Source organism: Canis lupus, chromosome 14 (genome assembly GCF_003254725.2).
Source record: "Canis lupus dingo isolate Sandy chromosome 14, ASM325472v2, whole genome shotgun sequence".
In the NCBI taxonomy this organism is placed as follows: Eukaryota; Metazoa; Chordata; class Mammalia; order Carnivora; family Canidae; genus Canis; species Canis lupus.
The window spans coordinates 36426442-36445222 of NC_064256.1; the positions used below are offsets into that span (position 1 = coordinate 36426442).

Here is an 18781-nt window from a genome sequence, read left to right on the forward strand (position 1 = left end):
ATGTGATAGGAATTGATTACTTGGTCAGTCCCTCCTCCCTTTAGGAAGTATGTTTTAAATAGGAAGGAGGAAAGCCTCTAGAAAACAGGTAATACTTAATTATGCCAAGAAAAGGTTATTTTTTAAATGGATTTTTAAGTAATTGACACTTAATCTTTCGAAGGATCTTTTCCAATGGTGGCCATTTTGCATTGGAGTCTTCCAGAAGGCTGAGGTGAACTGTTAGCTTTGGTAAGATAGGATTTGGTTAAACATTCACCTTTATGTCAGAATGTTGCTAAATCTGAGCTGTGAGCCCTGAGTTGACAATACATAGTATGTTAGGGAATTCTGTTTACTTAACTTGCATCGCTTTTATAAACATGGTCTAGAAACTTGTTTATTTTCTTAACAGCACATCTTATTCGGTACTTGCTGATCTAACCCCCTGCTGTGTTACTTCTTTTACAGGGCTGGTGCTTGAAAGACAATTGGGGTGCTTGAAAGAAGCTTTTCAAGTAGAAAAAGTGTATTTGAACATGTAATTGATACATAGAAGCTTTTGCTTTCCTTGTCCCTCTTGTGGTAGTAGCAGGGGTGAATTTTGTGATGACAATTATCTCTAAAAACCTATCCCTACCTGCTCCCATAGAGAATTTTGTAGAATATAGTTTATTATTTAATGTAGTCTTTCTACCAACCAACCAGCCCCAGCCTGAAGCTTGGCATAGGAACCAGACAAGCTATTCTACAACTGAAATCTTATTCTTTTGATTTGTCCTGAAGATATGTTTCAAAGTATCCTTTTAAAAATTTGGTTTTATATGCTTACAGATTTTTCCATAATAGATCATTTTAATGATTAAATGTGATCCTTTTGACAGGGGACAGATCAATGGATTCTCAAAGATTAGCAAGGGGTTGGTTACAAAGGGGCATGAGGGAGCTTTGAGGAAATGTTCCATATCTTGTCTATGGTAGTGATGGCATTTGTCAAATTTGGGGGTGAGTTTTGCCACATGTAAATTACACTTCAATAAATTGTGACTTTTAAAACTTTCCTGGTATTTTAATAACCTTTCCAATGAAATCTCTGGCAAGACAGTTTTGGATCAGCACTTGAATGAGTTCCTGAGATGTTAAAATGGCAAAAACATCAAAATCATTTTGGGGATATAAGTCACCTAAATGACTTGTGCATGTAATAAATACCTGAGAAACAGGATCAAAGGTTTATGTTAGCTACCCATCAAGGTTATAAAATTTCTCTTTATGAATCTTTCAGGCACTAACATATTCCTTGTTGTCTCTTTTTAGTTTTAAAGGGTTTTTTTTTTTTTTTAAGATTTTATTTATTCATGAGAGACACAGAAGCAGAGACATAGGCAGAGGGAGAAGCAGGCTCCCCCCAGGGAGGGAGTGTGGGACGTGATGCCGGGGACCCCCGGATCACGCCTTCAGCTGAAGGCCAACACTCAACCACTGAGCCACACAACTGTCCCTTCCTTGTTTTAACAGCTGCATCTTAAAAGTCAGCAGTCAGGCACTTCGCCGAATCTCTGGACAGTCCCTTCTAGTGGCCACAGGGTGGCAGAGTAAGGAGTGTGAAATTTCTATTATGTTTCTATGCCCTGTAGCCTTGATTGGCACTACTTTGGGTTTCTTCTAGCTTTGTTTCCACACTGTCAGTGTCCCATTCTAAGAAAATTGAGAATCGCCTTGACTGACACTGACTAGCCCGGGAATGTGGGAAATGAAGTGAGGCTTTAGCTGCTGAGTAATTGGGCTTGGGTTGGATCTCAAAGTGTGATGCATAAGCCACATGGTTTACTCCTGAAGAGTCTAAACTCTCCCTTTTCCTCAAGGGATATTCAAGGATGCTTTTGAAAGGAAGGATGGGCCAAGTATTGGCTGTGAGTCATTGTTCTTCACTGTAGGTAATAAGTAGTTGTAACCACAGAGCCTGTGGAGACCTGCCCCCTCCCCCCCACCATGTGTACTGAGGGCTGTGATGCCATCTCGCCTGCAGGCCAAGCAGTACCCTTTAGATGCCTGTGTGCTTCCAGGTTTGATACATTCTCTGCTGTCTCCCATCCCCTTCCCTCTATGATAGCAATACAGTTGCCCAACACCTTGGTTAAATAAGTCTAGCATACAGCAAGGAAGATGAGATTAGGAGTTGGAGCCCGTCCCACAGTTCTGCAGAGTCAGCTTGCCCTCCTTGGCACAGCACATGCCTGCATGCTGAGCAGAGCTAAGGCGAGAGTGGGACTATGCCAATAGGACTATTCAACTACCAGCCATTTTGTGCTCAAGTACCCTGAGAAGTGAAGAAACTGGAGTTGAGTGAAAAGTTCTCAAAGGGTCTATTAATTCCAAGGAGGAAGTTGGGCTTGAAGAGAATCTTTAATCCTATAAAAGAAAAAGTAATAGGGATATAACTTTATGCTAATGCTAATGTAACTGAACATAATTCCAGTCACTATCTTCCCCAGATGTGACATGCCCAGTATCATGGGAATGCTGTTGCTTATGTTGGTTCAGGTAGATTGAGTCATGTAATTGGATTTCAAGAATGGACATATCCCGTTTTTGACGTAGGCACTCTACAGTATTCTTAAGCTCTGACTACAAGTAGTTTCTTGTTCTTAAAAGCAAGCAAATCTCTGTAGTTCAAGTGAATATTCCAAACTAAGTATTTTTGAGGTTTCTAAAACCTTAAATATTTTCATAATCTGGCAAATAGTCACTGTTTCTCTTGTGTGTGAAATCCTGTGATAGATGATTCCTGCCTTTATGGTGTTTGCACAATGTGACTTCTACATATCACTATGTAAGATGAAGCCAGTTAGAATATGCCCCAGTCAACTTCTGTTATAAGGAATAACTTCGTATCTGAGTCAATATCTGAAAGATCCAATTGTTAGGACGAACTCTGAAGAGGCTGTTATATCTATTTTTACACAACACACATCACTACCACATTCCTGGAATGATTTAGGGCTTCTAAACAAACAGTAAACAATACAATAATTAGAAGAGGGGATAAAAGCCCAGCAAGAAGAGAGCAGGATTATAAAACCAAGCCATTAGACCTCATGCATTAGGCTCCTGCCAATTTGGCTCTGAGCCTCCTAGGAGCTGGAGAAAAGAGCCAATTGGCAAATTTGTCATTAGGCACTTGAATATAAACTTAAAATGGAGGAGGAAGTGGGGCCATTTGCATTCTAAGCTCCTTGGAACCAAAATGAAAAGATGTTTTTCTTCCCTTCAAGATCTCAAGTACCTTGAAGGGAAAAGTAGAACAGAAAAGGTGTCTGCATAACTAGACAAGGATTTAGAGATCAAGGAGACTAATGAATTTGACTCAGAATAATGAGGTCTGTCACTGGTGACCCCAGCTCATTGTCAAACCGAAGGGATAACACCTCTTGAGGAAAAAAAAAGCCATGTTGAGATTGTGTAAACAGACAGCTAGATATGTGTTGGAAAGGCTTATTTTTATTTTGTACTCATAAAGTTTGCCTTTCCAAAATCTACTGCATATTCATGAGCAAGAGTCCTGATTCCAATCTTACAAAATTCTGATTTAGCGCAGACTATGGAACCGTGACTAGGGGGCCCCCTCGTGGAGCTTATCTGCACTGCAAGGGGCTAATTCCTTGTACTCTTCCTCCGTTGCCATTTGCATTTCCAGAAGGACTGCTCCACATCAATCTATTTCAGAGATAAAGAGATAAAATCCAGTCAAATCAGTTTGATATATGTTACAATGATCTGTTTCTAAGAGCAGAGCAGAACAGTGCAGTTGATGGATCAGAGCCTAATACCATTGATTTTCCAGCTGGACAAATGCCCTGGCATGTTACCTCCATGCAGAATGGAGCACACGGTATCATTTATAGACCTTCTGTGATAGAGAAATATGTGGAACTTTGGGACTCATCATAGGGTCCAAACTGCACTCTTAAATGCAGTAGGCACTGACCACATGTCACTTAAGCACTTGAAACCTGGCTATGCCAAACTGACATGCTCTCAGGCATAAAAAACCATCAGCTTTGGAAGAATTCATATAAACAAAGAATGCAAAAAAAAATCTCAATTTTATATTGACTATAAGTTAGATTATAATATTTTGTATACTGGGTTAAATAAGAAAATTATGGAAATGCTATTTGCATCATATTTCTGTCAGGTAGTCCTAGTCTAAAGAATCAAAATATTCATGGGGACATGCAGTTAGTGTTTCCAGAGTCCCATGGAGAAAAAGGTGTTGCCATCCTACTATAGGACCTGGAAGAAAGGCAGTAGTAAAATTAGCACTCCCAATACAGAATTTACAGGTAAGCAGCTCTTCTTTCCAGGCAGGGAGCAGGAGTATGGAGTCCATGCCACCTAGAAGACTTGACGTAATTCTACCCTCAAGCTGCTAGCACTTCTAGGCATCATAAATAAAAGGCTTAAGGATGTGTTTATTAAATACTCTTTTGTCCTAAGACTATGTGCAAGTACTTGTGTGTTCATTAGAATAATAAAGGGCCCAAGGACTTGGTGTACTACATCTTGTCAAAATATAGCCTCCTTAGTGAAGAATCCATATGAAGAACAGTGCTGATTCCCTGACCTCTTTAGTCTCGGGTGTGTGTGTGTGTGTGTGTGTGTGTGTCCATGGCAATGTGTCTTTCATGTTTGATGAAAAGGGAAAGATTGAGGGAAGTGACACCATAACTATTACCAGAACTTACATAAAATACAATTTTTTAAAGAATATCTTATGTTAGGCAAAATGTTCCACAAAATTCTCCCTTTCCCTCATTTCACTTAGGTCTAAAAAGCTGGTCTGTGTAAAATCCCCTTTGGTAGTTTCCTTACTATTACTAATAATGACTTTTTATCATTTTGTCTTTTTAAAAAATTATTTATTTAAATTCAGTTTAGTTAACATATAGTGTATTATTAGTTACTGGGGTGAATTTAGTGATTCATCAGTTGCATACAACACCCACTGCTCATTACATCATGTGTCCTCCTTAATGCCCATCACCCGGTTACCCCATCCCTCCACCACCTCCCCTCCAGCAACCCTCAGTTTGTTTCCTAGGGTTCACCATTTCTTAGGTTTGCCTCCCTCTCTGTTTTTACCTTATTTTTCCTTCCCTTCCCCTAATTTCATGTTTTGTTTCTTAAATTCCACATATGATTGAAATAATATATTTGTCTTTCTCTGACTTATACCTAGCATAATACCCTCTAGTTCCATCCACATTGTTGCAAATGGCAAGATTTCATTCTTTTTGATCACTGAGTAATATTCCATTATAAATATATACCACATTGTCTTTTTTTTAAAAGATTTGTTTATTTATTCATGAAAGACACAGAAGGAGGCAGAGACATAGGCAGAGGGAGAAGCAGGCTCCTAGCAAGGAGCCCGATGTGGGACTCAATCCCTGAGCCCCAGGATCACACCCCGAGCCAAAGGCAAACGCTCAACCACTGAGCCACCCAGGAGTCCCAATATACCACATTGTCTTTATCCATTCATCAGTCGATGGACATTTGGACTCTCACCATAGTTTGGCTATTGTTGATAATGCTGCTACAAACATTGGGTGCACATGCCCCTTCAAATCAGCATTTTTGTATCCTTTGTGTAAATATGTAGTAGTGCATTTGCTGGGTCATAGGGCAGTTCTATTTTCAACTTCTTGAGGACCTTCCATACTGTTTTCCAGAGTGGCTGCACCAGTTTGCATTCCCACCAATAGTACAAGAGGGTTTCCCTTTCCCTGAATCCTCACCAACACCTGTTGTTTCCTGAGTTGTTAATTTTAGCCGTTCTGACTGGTGTGAGGTGGTACCTCATTGTGGTTTTGGTTTATATTTCCCTGATGCCAAGTGATGTGGAGCATTTTTTCATGTGTCTGCTGGCTGTTTGTAGGTGTTCCTTGGAGAAATGTCTGTTCATGTCTTCTGCCCATTTCTTGATTGGATTTTTTGGGTTTTTGGATGTTGAGTTTGATAAGTTCTTTATAGATTTTGGATATTAGCCCTTTATCTAATAAGACATTTGCAAATCTATTCTGTAGGTTCCTTTTTAGTTTTGTTCCCTTTGCTGTACAAAAACTTTTTATCCTGATAAAGTACCAATAGTTCATTTTTGCCTTTGTTTCCCTTGCCTCTGGAGATGTGTCTCACAAGAAGTTGCTACGGCCAAGGTCACAGAAGTTACTGCCTGTGTTCTCCTCTAGGATTTTGATGGATTCCTGTCTCCTGAAAGACATTTAGGTCTTTCATCCATTTTTTAGTTTATTTTTGTGTGTGGTATAAGGAAATGGTCCAGTTTCATTCTTTCGCATGTTGCCGTTCAATTTTCCCAACACCATTTGTTAAAGAGACTTTTTTTCTCTCTTGGATATTGTTTCCTGATTTGTCAAAGATCAGCTGACCATAGAGTTGAGGTTCGTCATTTTGTCTTTTAACAGAAAGTAGTGGGTTCTTCCCTTAGTTTTCACATTTCTCTTAAGCAGTGATTCTTTAGAGGGGTTGGGGTAGGAGACAATTTTGTCCTCCTTGGGGACCTTTGTATTGTCTGAACATCCTTTGATTCTCACAATTGGGTGCTGAGGGATATTACTGGCATCTTGTGAGCAGAGGCCAGAGATGCTGCAAAATATCCTATAATGCACAGGACAGCCCCCACAAAAAAAGAATTATCTAAACTAAAATGCTAATAGTGCAGAGGTTGAGAAAATATCTTAGAAAATGACATGCCCAACAATGCCAACCTAAGGTGCTACTGATTATGCTCAGGCCAATCCCAAAATGTGACTTTCCCATGAACAGAAAGGTTCTCTGGACTTTGAGGCCTGCAGGAGTTTGTTCACTAGCTTCATTGTTTTCACTTCTTTGTGAACTTATTTATCACAGCACTTACGAAATAGTAATTATTTTAAGCAAGGAACTATATGTATATGGATTTTCTTCTAAGCCTCTCAAAATATAGTTTTAGCATTGATTTTAAGTGGCCAGAAACTCAAAATTTGCTCATCACAAACTTGTGGTTTTCTTTCTTTTCTTAAGATTTATTTATTTTACAGAGACAGTGTATGTGTATACACAAGTTGGAGGGGGTGGGTGAGGAGAGAGTCTTAAGCTGATTCCATGTGCTGAGCTCTGAGCTGGACATGGGGCTCGATCACACAACCCATGAGATCATGGCCTAAGGCAAAACCAAGAGTCAGACATCCAACCACCTTCGCTACCCAAGTGCCCCCCAAATTGTGGTTTTCTTAACCAGAGGTGGTTGAACTGGAAGTCTTAGCTTGATCACCAAGGCAGAACTTGCCCCAAATCTGCTGAGGGATTGTCGGGTCCCTAGCCAGGCCATAAGAGTCCAAAAACCACCCCAAAATTGTTATAATGATCTATTTCTGTGATAAATAGCTTCAGGCTTCTCAAGGAGCCCTTAGCACATCACAAGAACATTCTCAATCCACCTGTAAGACAAAAACTCATATCCAAGGAATCGAGACCAAACATCACTGACCATGCTCCACCCTCTCTAATTTTAACATTGACCAAAAGATTCTAATTTTATAATTCAAGGAACAATTAAAACCTGAGAACATTGAATTACTCTGTTGGCAAAGTAAAACAATCCCCTTTAAGTCTGAATCTGGGTTCAGCTAATGGGCACCCCATGAGCGAGAGCCCTCTCAAACTACCCATCACTGCAAAGATGCATTGAGTGCAGTTGCTATGAGACGTAGCAGCAGGACAAAGCAGGTGCCCAGTAGCAATGTGGAATTATCACTGCACACAATGTGAGATGGGGCCAGTGTTACTGGAGCTCTGAGCAGTCAGGAGTGCTGCCTACCTCTCAGATTAAAGTGCCCTTCTTTGCTATCTTCTGAGCATAGCCATTTGTAATCTTATACTTTCTCACATTAAAAAATATATATGGCATGTGCCCCATGGTTACAAACAGTATGGAGATGGAGACCAGCACTCCAAACTGCTGAGGCCATGGGGCTAGTATGACGAGGACAAAGTGGATGAGGTCCATGAGGTAGTTCACGGGGCCCTGCACACCGTTCATAGCCCCTCGCTCTGCTTCTGGAATGTTCTCCTGAAGAAGCTGGGTCACAGTGAGGTCAAAGGACCAGAGACCTACAGGCCAGCAGTGTTGGGGGAGAATATAAACAGATATCAGAGACCTCAGTGAGAATCTCAGCTCCGGAACTGAATGGCATTGTCACGTTGGGTAAATGAAGCTTTCCGTGGCTCAGTTTCCTCATCTGGGAAATGGGAAGATTTAGAGCACTATCTCACTGGAGGATTAGATGAGACAGTGTTGTGAGGTGTATAGCCTGACCATCTCTGCGTGGTAGTTACCGTCATAATTTGTAGTATTATAAGTATTTCTTGAATTACCATCACTACCTAGCAATATAGCTTCACTCGGGGGAGGGGGGTACTTATGCCTCCACTCCAGGGAGCAACATCTTGAGCTTCTAATCTAGTTCCAATTCCAGACTCCCTCTCTTTGCTCCTGGTTTGGCACAGCAGGAATTAGCCTCTCTTTTCCTTGTATCCCTTTCAACCACATAAAGAAGCCCTATTTGGTTACTTCAGAAGCAGCCTCAGGACCTGCTATAGAGGCATCAAAGAGGGCAGAAGCCAGCCATGGTGACGACAGTGCTGTCCTTGAGCGGCTGCACCGGGGCCTCTCGTGCCTGCCTCCACAGGCGCTGCTCCCAGCTTCTGTCTGCCCAGTTGGTTTTCTGGTCAGCTGGCCTTCTAGATTCTCCCTGAGATCCAGCGTTGGCTCTGCAGAGGCCTCCTGGTTGCCTGTCCTGATCCCTGGACTTAGCTCTGAACTTCAGAATTATGTGGATTGATAGGCTTGTGTCCTCTGGGATCTGCCTTTGCAAAGCACCGGCCAGGCCTTCCACCTCCTGTGCTGCCCCTGCCACCCTGCTGTAACCTCCACCTGGGGGCCCTGACTAGTCCCCCATCCTCTGAGCTGTGTTGACCAGCATGGTCTCTCAGTCCCTAGGGATGTGGCCTGCCAAAGGCCTTGCCCTGTGCTAGACTCTGACTTGGAACTTGCCTGTCAAACCCTCAACAAGCAGAGCTTAGGAAGCATCTGTAAAATGCCCCCTTGACACAATGGAAGTGCCCAGAAGTGAGGGCCAGTTATTCACTGACAGAATTATTTCTACATTGAGGGCATAAAGAGTTACAGTTCTTAGATTTTTTTAAAGATTTATTTATCTTAGAAAGAGCGAGACCATGAGCAGGAGGGGCAGAGGGAGAGTGATAGAGAATCTCCCGCAAACCCCGTACTGGGCTCTAGCACTCAGTGTGGGGCTGCACCTCACGACCCTGAGATCATGACCTGAACCAAAACCAAGAGTCGGATCCTCACCGTGCACCACCCGGTGCCCTCACGGTTCTTAGATCTTAAAAAGCAAAGTGAGGGATCCCTGGGTGGCGCAGCAGTTTAGCGCCTGCCTTTGGCCCGGGGCACAATCCTGGAGACCCGGGATCAAATCCCATGTCGGGCTCCCGGTGCCTGGAGCCTGCTTCTCCCTCTGCCTGTGTCTCTGCCTCTCTCTCTCTCTCTCTCTCTCTCTCTCTCTCTCTCTCTCTCTGTGTGACTATCATAAATAAATAAAAATTAAAAAAAAAAGAATGTTTAGTGTAAAAAAAAAAAAAAGCAAAGTGACTTTTGGGCAATGTGCCAAATCTTCTTGTAGCCAGAGTTCTATAACTTAGTTTCCGTCAGAATGGAAACAAATTATTTACTCAACAAATGCCTAGGATGAGCCTGGCCTGGGGATACCTGGTGAAACGCCAAGGCTGGCCACAGGCCCCTCATCCTGGTGAGAGAACCAGTCACCAGATCCGACCATGCTGACCGTGCCAAGCAACACATAAGACATCCTTTTGGGCACTGGTGCTTTTAATGTGTGCAGTTTCAATGGCACAGTCCCTGGGCCATTTGGAATTCTGCCAGGAATAAAGATAAAGGGCACCTGTTGGCAGTGAGTGTGCAGGAGCCACGCAGCATCCATTTTGCTTGGCACTGTGGTTCTATGTCACCGCCCAGCCCACACCCCGCCCTTACACAACAATGTTCGTGAAAGCACCAGAAGTACAGCCAACATAGGATAATGGAGATGAGGGTTAATATTCGTTCTTAACAAGTAGCTCCTATGCTTGTGACTTCCCTGACAGGACCTCTCGTTCTGTCCCCATCTTACAGAAAAGGAAATGGTGACCCAGGGAACTTAGGTGAAGCCAATATCATCAGGCAGCCTGGCTCCAGGTCCCGAGCTGTCTCCTTCACGAGTGTCAAGAGTGTTCTGTGTCTCTGGAATCCTCATCCAGGATCAGCAAAAAGAACTATTGCAGGGGATCCCTGGGTGGCGCAGCGGTTTGGCGCCTGCCTTTGGCCCAGGGCGCGATCCTGGAGACCCGGGATCGAATCCCACATCGGGCTCCCGGTGCATGGAGCCTGCTTCTCCCTCTGCCTGTGTCTCTGCCTCTCTCTCTCTGTGACTACCATAAATAAATAAAAATTGAAAAAAAATTAAAAAAAAAAAAAAAAGAACTATTGCAGTAGAGAAAAGCTGGAAGCCTGTCATGCTAAATGCTTCTCTGGATTATAGACACTGCCGATGACACTCCACATTCTCCAAAGGCGATCATTTCCTTTGTGTCAAGAAGAGTCAAGGGGACCCCCCACCACCACCTTTTGAACTAAATAGTTTATTATCATCATGTGAACTGCATATATCTTACATGGTCAATCTGCTCTCAGTTGTTCATGCAACTAAAGGCCGGAAGTACACACCAAATACCTTAATAAAAAATAATCTACCTCTCAGGTACCTCACTTAAAATATTTCAGAAGTTGATGAAAGAACAGGTTTCTAAGTCAGTCATTTAGAATTGGGAACACAGTTTCTCTCTCACACACACACACTTCATCAGAGGAATGAGGTTGCCAGGCCAGCCCATGGTTCCATAACCTCTTGAATCTGATCTACAGAATCCTCATTTCCTCTCTCCCAATGTTCCAAAGCTTTTGTGGGCCAAGGCGTTCTGGGTCTCATGGCAGAAATAAGGAAAACATCCCTCCACTCCTGATATCTCCCCCCACTGTGGCTCTAGTGGTGAGAAGGTAAAGCTCTGAGCTCCTGGAGCTTGGGGACTTTGCTGAAGCCCAGGACCTAGTGCAGCAGGGGAGGTACACAGAAGAGGCCTGCAGGAAGACTTGTTGAATGAATGAAGAAGATAGATTTGGTTGTTAAGCCACACCTTCCACTACCCACTACCACACTTTCCACCCTCTCCATTTCTGACCTTGGCTTGGGGAATCCACGGGTGATGAGCTGTGACCTCAGGGAGGGGCTTTGAAGGTGGTGACTTTGGATTTCGGGAAGGGGGTAAGGCTTGGCTGGAAAACTTGATCTCAGGGATTCCATGTCTAAGTGAGGCCCAGGTTCTGCCCAGGTTGGGAATCTGCAGGTCTAATCACAGGGGTCAATAAGCTGTTAAGTGATTTTTATTGCCATCACCATTGATCCCAATATGTCACTGTTGCATTCACAAAGCAACTGATCAAACTTGAAAAAAACAACAATAAAACCCCCTTACTAAATCAGGTGAGTTCTGGGGTGCCTGGGTGGCTCAGTCAGTTAGCATCTGCCTTCAGCTCAGGTCATAATACCAGGGTCCTGGGATGGAGCCCTGCCTCATGCTCCCTGCTCAGTGAGGGGAGTGGGGAGCCTGCTTCTCCCTGTCCTCCCCACTCTTGCTCTCTGTCACTTTCTGTTAAATAAATAAATAAATTCTTTAAAAAATAAATCAAGTAAGTTCTCATTGGCATATATGAATGACACATGGTTAGTGGCAAAGTTCCAAGTCCAAGTTCTTGGGGCCGACAAGCTTGTAGACCTTCAAAGTTAGGCACCTTGTCCTGAGAAAAGATTTCCCTCCCCTCCCCTAAGCATCCAAGGAAGGTTTTGGCGCTACTGAGCTGTCCTCTTTCCTGTCTTTCCATCCCAGTTCCACAGAGAAAGAATCCAGGTCAAACTACTCCTTTAACATAGATGCCATCTATAGCATTGACATGCCTGATACCTAGGAAATAACTATTCTCACTTCTCCAAATTTCCATGTCTTCACATTTTAGCCTTTGTACAACTATCTAGCCTAGAACACTCTTTCTTCATGTCACCTGCTCAATTTGTTCTTCGGGGATCTCTTAATTGAGTCTCAAGTTAGGAAGACCAACTCTAACTCCCAAGACCAGGCTTGGTGTCCCTCCTCTGTATTCTCAATTTTCTCCCCCTACCTCCACAACATAGGTCCTCTTGCTTTGTATTGTTGACTGTTGTTGACTGTTCACTCAATGACCTTCCATCCCAATTGTATGCTCCATGGGGCTAAGAGTGTGTGATTAAACCACTCTTGTATCCCCAGTGTGTAGGGCAGTTCTTTTCATGTAACATGTTCTAGGTGAATGAACGACAGAGAGTTAACAATGGTACAATGGTGAGACCATCAAATGCTTCTAAGGTTATCTAACACTATTATAGTCTGCAGAATCCCATGTCTCACCTGACCCACTACTCACCTATCTTGCCAGGACCACACCTGAGAATAACAAGATGATGAAGATGTAAGACTCAGGATGCCTGGGGTCCTGCTTGCCTTCACACAGAACTGTGTTATTGGTCCAGTGGATGGAAAAGCAATCTGGGAGGATAGGCTGGTTCACGTTTCTTTCAAAGACATAAACATGGACCTGGTCCTCTTTTAGCAACTCATGGTTTGAAGAAGAGGTTTTGCTTAATGAAAGGGAGAAAACAGCCAGATCAAATGGACTTCCAGGAGCAAAGACAGAAAACACACAGAGCGTCAGACAACCTACACGGAGACAGCTGGATATGATTCCTGTGGCGACCAAGCCAGAATGTTCCCTGAGCCTGGTGAAGAGCATTGTGCCCATCAGGCAGAGAGAGCTGATAGGGCCCTGAGGATGCTAAGCAGGGAGCCTCCGATACCTTGGGTAGAGGTGTAGCTAGTGGTCATGTAGAGGAAGGCCAAACCCAAGCCCACCAGGAAGACAGTCTGCCTGTATGTAGGACACTTCCCACCCCTCATGGCACATGCGCAGCAGCCTTCAGGGGTTTCGGAGGCAGCAAGGAAGCACAGGTTGTGGCCTGTTGTCCTTCAAGGTTAGACTGGCTATCCTTTAACCCTCCCGAAGTTTTGAGCTTGTTGATGAATCCATCGGTGGTTTCCCCAGAGTCCATTTCACCTGAAATAAAATCCAATAAGCACTATGTCAGTGCCCTGCTCCAATGCCCTCAGCCCAGCCCTGCCCTTATGTGCTTCCTTGGTGGGCAACTTCCCTATGGGTGACAATGGCTTCCTAGCCCAAGCGCCGTGTCTTTCTGAGAGTCTCTCTCCAGCTCCACGAACAGAGGGCAGGCTGTACTGGATGTGCCTGGACATCACACCTCTGGGAACAGCACTTGGGAGAGAAATGTCCCAGTTTGCTTGGCTGTTGGTGGGACAGTTCTGAGGTAAATCCTACACAGTGTCTCACAGGGCCCTAGCAAGACTGAGCCCCAGTCGCAGTAACCTGCGTGCCAATATGCTCTATTTTGGCTCTTCACCCTTCCTGGCCTCATTTCCCACCCCCCTCCATTCTTTCTAGGATCACCTTCCAAGGAGATTACTTTTCATCCCAAATCCTCTCAAGAATTGCTTTGGAGAGAACCGGAATTAAGACACACAGTGAGGTCGGGAAGGCGGCCACTGACAGGAGAGAAAATACAGCAGAGCACGAAAGACAAATTTTCATGGCTTGAAACATGGTAATGAAGTCTTAAAAATAGTGATGGATGTTTCCTTTGTTTAGGTTTCTGAAGAAACAGATACTTGTGAAAAGAAAATGATAATAGCTTTTGGCCTTCCAGGATGGAACAGGCAATGGTTGTAAGCAGATTTAAAAAACAAAGAACCCCCAAAAAAAAAAAAAAAAAAACAAAGAACCCTTTGTGGGAGCCGTTTAGCATAGATGAAGGCAAGCTCTGGGGGAAAAAAATGACAGGAGTCAGGAGGGCTGTGAAGGAAGGAGAGGGGGTCAGGCTATCAGAACTATGAGGAGGGGAAAGCTCTTGGTTGTAGAAAATAATTTATTGCCAGCACAGCTTAAAAAAAAGCTAATAACAATAACAACACCAATGAAAAACCAGCTAACACAGACTTGTTTCACCACCTGCAGGGAAAAATGGGGTTTTGCAGAGGCGATCTTTCCACCACAGCAAGCCCGCAATCGGTCCTGCCGCTGTTACTCTTACTGTACAGACAGTGAGACACAGTGTCTGAGTAAAATGGCTCGGCCTGGTTACATGGCTAAAAGGGACAGAGGGGAAGATACAGCACAATTTATTTATCTGTCTCTCTAACTACTTACTAACTACTTACCTACCTGCCCATCCATCATTTTAATGCGTCTATCTCACTCTATAAAATACATATATTTTATTCATGCAATGAGATCTGGTGTGCTTCACTTGCAAAGCAACTTGAGAGAAAAGATAATTAATTATAAGAAGTCCAGAAAAAGAAACTGATCTCAGAAGCAAGGCCTCAGCTCTGTTATGCCAGGCAAATGGGCAGGCCCCCCTTCCTCCCATCTTCACCTTAATGCTAAGGAATCTCTGATTTAAAGACCACTACAGAGGGGCACCTGGTGGCTTAGTCAGTTGAGCATCTGACTGTTGATCTCAGCTCAAGTCTTGATCTTGGGTTCATGAATTCAAGCCTCAAATTGGGCTCCATGCTGGATGGGAACCTACTTTAAAAAAAAAACGGGGTGCCTGGGTGGCTCACTTAGTTATGCGCCTGCCTTCAGCTCAACTCATGATCCCAGGGTCCTGGGATCGAGACATGCCTTGGGCTCCCTGCTCAGCAGAGAGTCTGCTTCTCTCTCTCTCCCTCTGCCTGCCTCTCCCCCACTTGTGCTCTCTCTCTGTCAAATAAATAAATAAAATCTTTTAAAACAAACAAACAAAACCCACTGCTGATAGCAGAGACGGTCAATTCATCACATTGTCTTGACCAAAGAGCAGCCCACACTCTCTGAGATGGTTGTCTTTCTAACTTAGCGTCTTTAAGAAGGAGGATTATGAGTGAGAAAGGAAGAAGAAATTTGCCCCCAGAATCATGAAATAGGTTGTACAGGTTAATTACTGCACAGTTCCATGAGAGCGCTACTCACATGGCAGTCTCTCTAAATAAAGACCCTGGAATGAGGCAGTGTACAACCTGTGTAACTGCACGTGACAACCCCACCAGTGAGATCAACCATATGACCAATGGCATAGTTGGAACCTTCTTATTTTTTCACTGTTTCTAGGCACGTTTGCAGACAGAATGTGGAGATTATAATCAGACACGAGCTCTGGAAAGAAGAAATGAAATACATAAAGGAGGACAAAAGAACAATAGCTGTCTCTGAGTTTACCTTACCTTGAATGTTCTTAGCCTCCTATTGCCTTCCTTGGAAGTGCCCCCTGTTTGTTGCTGGGGTTTTACAGCCAATTGGGGAACTAGCTGATAAACTCTGGACAGAAATAGAAACTCCACAAGAAGTGAAACCAAGTTCCATCCAAGAATGAAACCACAACCGATCACATGAGATGCCCATGTCATCACCTGGCCCACGGACAGGGGAGCAAATATATTGATGATCTGGACGGCTGGGTTCATCCCTGTAAGCGAGAAGGGAACATTGCAACTCAGTGGCTAAGTCCTTCCTCCCAGTGAATTTAACATGGTGCATTTGCTAGGTTTGCTAGCCGTGCACTGGGTAAACTGTGGTGAAAACAGAAATTATCCCTTTCAGTCTAACTATGGATTCTTCATTGGATTTCAACCTAAAAAAAAAAGACTTCAAGGTCAGCTCTGTCGAACTTGAACAATTAACAGATGAGTAAACTGAAAACAAGGTTGCTTGGAGCTAATTACTCTAACTCCTGTCTCCTGCCTTCTCTTTTCTGTCACATCCCACTATCTTAACAACAACGATATTAACTAGTCATGATGTTATTATGACTGACATTATGACTGTCAACAAGGGGGAGGAGGACATAGGACAAAAATAGTTGAAAACTTCCTAATTCTAGGCGCCGAGTTCTAAGCCTTCTGCCTACAACCAGCTTATGTCCTCCTCACAACAACTCTAAGAGAACCACCGGGGCTCCATTTTACAAATTAAGAAGTAGAGGCACGAAGAGGTGAACATATTTGCTCAGGGTCACAGAGAAGGTAAGTAAGTGGTGGAGCCAAGGTTCAGGTCCGGGTGGTCTGACTCCAAAGCTTACTCTCTTAGCTATTTCACCATTGCTGAGGAACATGTTTGCAGGATCACTTTTAAAAATCATAGTGAGGGACACTTGGGTGGCTCTGTGGTTGAATGTCTACCTTTGGCTCAGGTTGTGATCCCGGAGTTCCGGGATCAGGTCCTACATCGGGCTCCCTGCAGGGAGCCAGATTCTCCCTCTGCCTGTGTCTCTGCCTCTCTCTGTGTGTCTCTCTCATGAATAAATAAATAAAATCTTAAAAAAATAAATCATAGTGAGCCTCAAAACAGATTCTGTGCTTACTTTTAGATTTCTTTAAGGGTAATTAAGAGAGGCTAGGAAGATTTTCTTTTACCCAGAAACAGAGGACACTCTCAACACCATGTCACCCGGCTTTTATCCACATAGCTGTTTTATTTTGGGTGGTGTTATTTAAGCCACAGTACATCCAAATAAGTGTAGTTTAGAAGAAGACATGATTATAAGGGGCTTCTACTCTTTGTAAGGAGTGTATTTTAATAGACTTCTCCGTGATAGCTTCCTTTATCTTGGCTACCAACTCACCAACATTTTCTAGCAGAGAATACCAATTCCGCAAATATAGGGTTGGACAAGATCTCCAGTTTTTAAGTTGGCAATTTGAATATATCACGATGTGAAGGATCCAAGTTAGAAACGGAAGAAAAAAAACAAAGAAGATGCCAGATCCTTCCGTTTAGCTCCATTGTTGAAAAAAATTCTTCCTCTCGCTATCAGTGATAAGTGATAATCAAGTCACATTTGCGGATGCATTTTTTGTTGGGGGAAGCAGCACCTTATCACTGGCCAGAAGTAAGACATCTTTTAATTCACTTATGTTGCAGGACTAAAATTGCCATGGAACTTCCATAACATATTTTGAGGGGCTTCTCTCCTCAAGGTACAGTTTATATATCTTTTTGATAATAACAATGTCATCCATTTCTGCCTGAGTGCAGATGTAGTGTTAAGTGCTTTACAAATCCCATTTCTCACAGAATTCTTCTCCACACTGAGTGGGCCTCAGTCTGGGGTGTGGGTATGAGGCCTATTTTCTCCCATTCTACAGATGAGGAAAGTAGAGTCTGGAGAAGTTAAGTCAATTGCAGCCAGTAAGACAGTAAGAATTTGAATTCAGCTGGATTCAAATCCAGGGCTGTTGGGCTCTGGATGTCTTTCTCTGAAAGGCCACTTTACTGCCCATCTCAGAGCCCTGACTCAGCACTTCTGTTCCCTGAGCCAGACCTGCTTCTCAACTGAACAGAGGACCAGGATGCCCCCGTGTGACCCAGGTCACCAGCCAGCTGGCCTCTGTCATCCCTGGTGAGGCTCACAATCCAGTCCTTCTGAGGGGTGATGACCCGGGCTGCACTGGCCAGCCTCGCCAAGACCTCCAGGGGTGTCACAGCCACGTAGCAGGCCCCTACGGGGGGTGAGGGTGGGAGGCCAAGTTTGGAATCCCCAAAACAGACCTTCTCAGTGCCTTGTGGCACATACCACACTTACTAATCTGACAGGTCAAGGAACATCCACAAAGCACGCAGAGACCTTTGACAGAAAGACGTTTGATGCAGGTTCAAAGCCAAACGCGACTGTGTTGAGTCTTCCCATTTCCTTCTTCCCAGCCCATCAGTTTTGGACCTGAGGCGAATTTGTGCCTTGTAGACACGACCCCTGCTGTTCTGGCTGCCACCGTGTCTGTGGGATTGGGGCTCTGATTCACAAACTAGGGGCGAGGAGACCCTGCCTCAAGGTTAACCAGATCCCAAACGGTGAGATGACTCCCTGAGGGGCGCGAGGCTTGTCTCTGGCATTCTCCGGTAGGGCCCAGGAGGGAGGGACATGCGGCACACGCTGGCCAGCCACCCGGCTCCCTCCTGCAGGACACAGCCTCGGCGCGGGCCATGGCAGGCATTCTGAGTGGAGAGCCAGGCATGAGCAACTGCGAATGGCCACGATATTCACTCTTGGTCTTAAGAGACAGGTCACGGCTACGTTATCATTTAATGCCGAGTAATCAATCACATTTGACCAAATCCCTGGGCCCGCTAGAGTTCTCCTTTTCATCAGCAATCAAGGGCTTGAGTAGGAGGCAAAGAGGAGGCTCACATGCTCTCTAAAGGCAAAGCCTCTGCAACCAAAAGAAAACAAACCACCAAACCTGAGCTTTACAAGTAAGTGAAAACATACTTTGAGAGAAGAATTCTATGAAAAGCAAGATACTTGGTAAGTCAGAGAATTTAAAGTGTTTCCACTGACACATCACACTCTTCTGGACGTGACCTGTGACTGAAGTTATCAGTATAGTCAAAGGACCAACTTTAAATAAGTTAGCTTTTCCAATGGCACAGCTTCAGAGAATGTCTTTCCAAGCCACCTAAGCAGGA

General features: G+C 44.0%; 1 long non-coding RNA gene across 1 annotated transcript; it reads right to left on the reverse strand.

The window, feature by feature from the left end:
* Nucleotides 1-3293: 3293 nt before the first annotated feature.
* Nucleotides 3294-15762, reverse strand: LOC112670566 (uncharacterized). Its single transcript, XR_003143029.3, has 3 exons — nt 15544-15762; nt 12353-13321; nt 3294-11525 (listed from the first exon to the last, which is right to left on the reverse strand). It is a non-coding gene; the product is annotated as an uncharacterized LOC112670566 (long non-coding RNA).
* Between the last annotated feature and the right edge of the window lie 3019 nt (nt 15763-18781).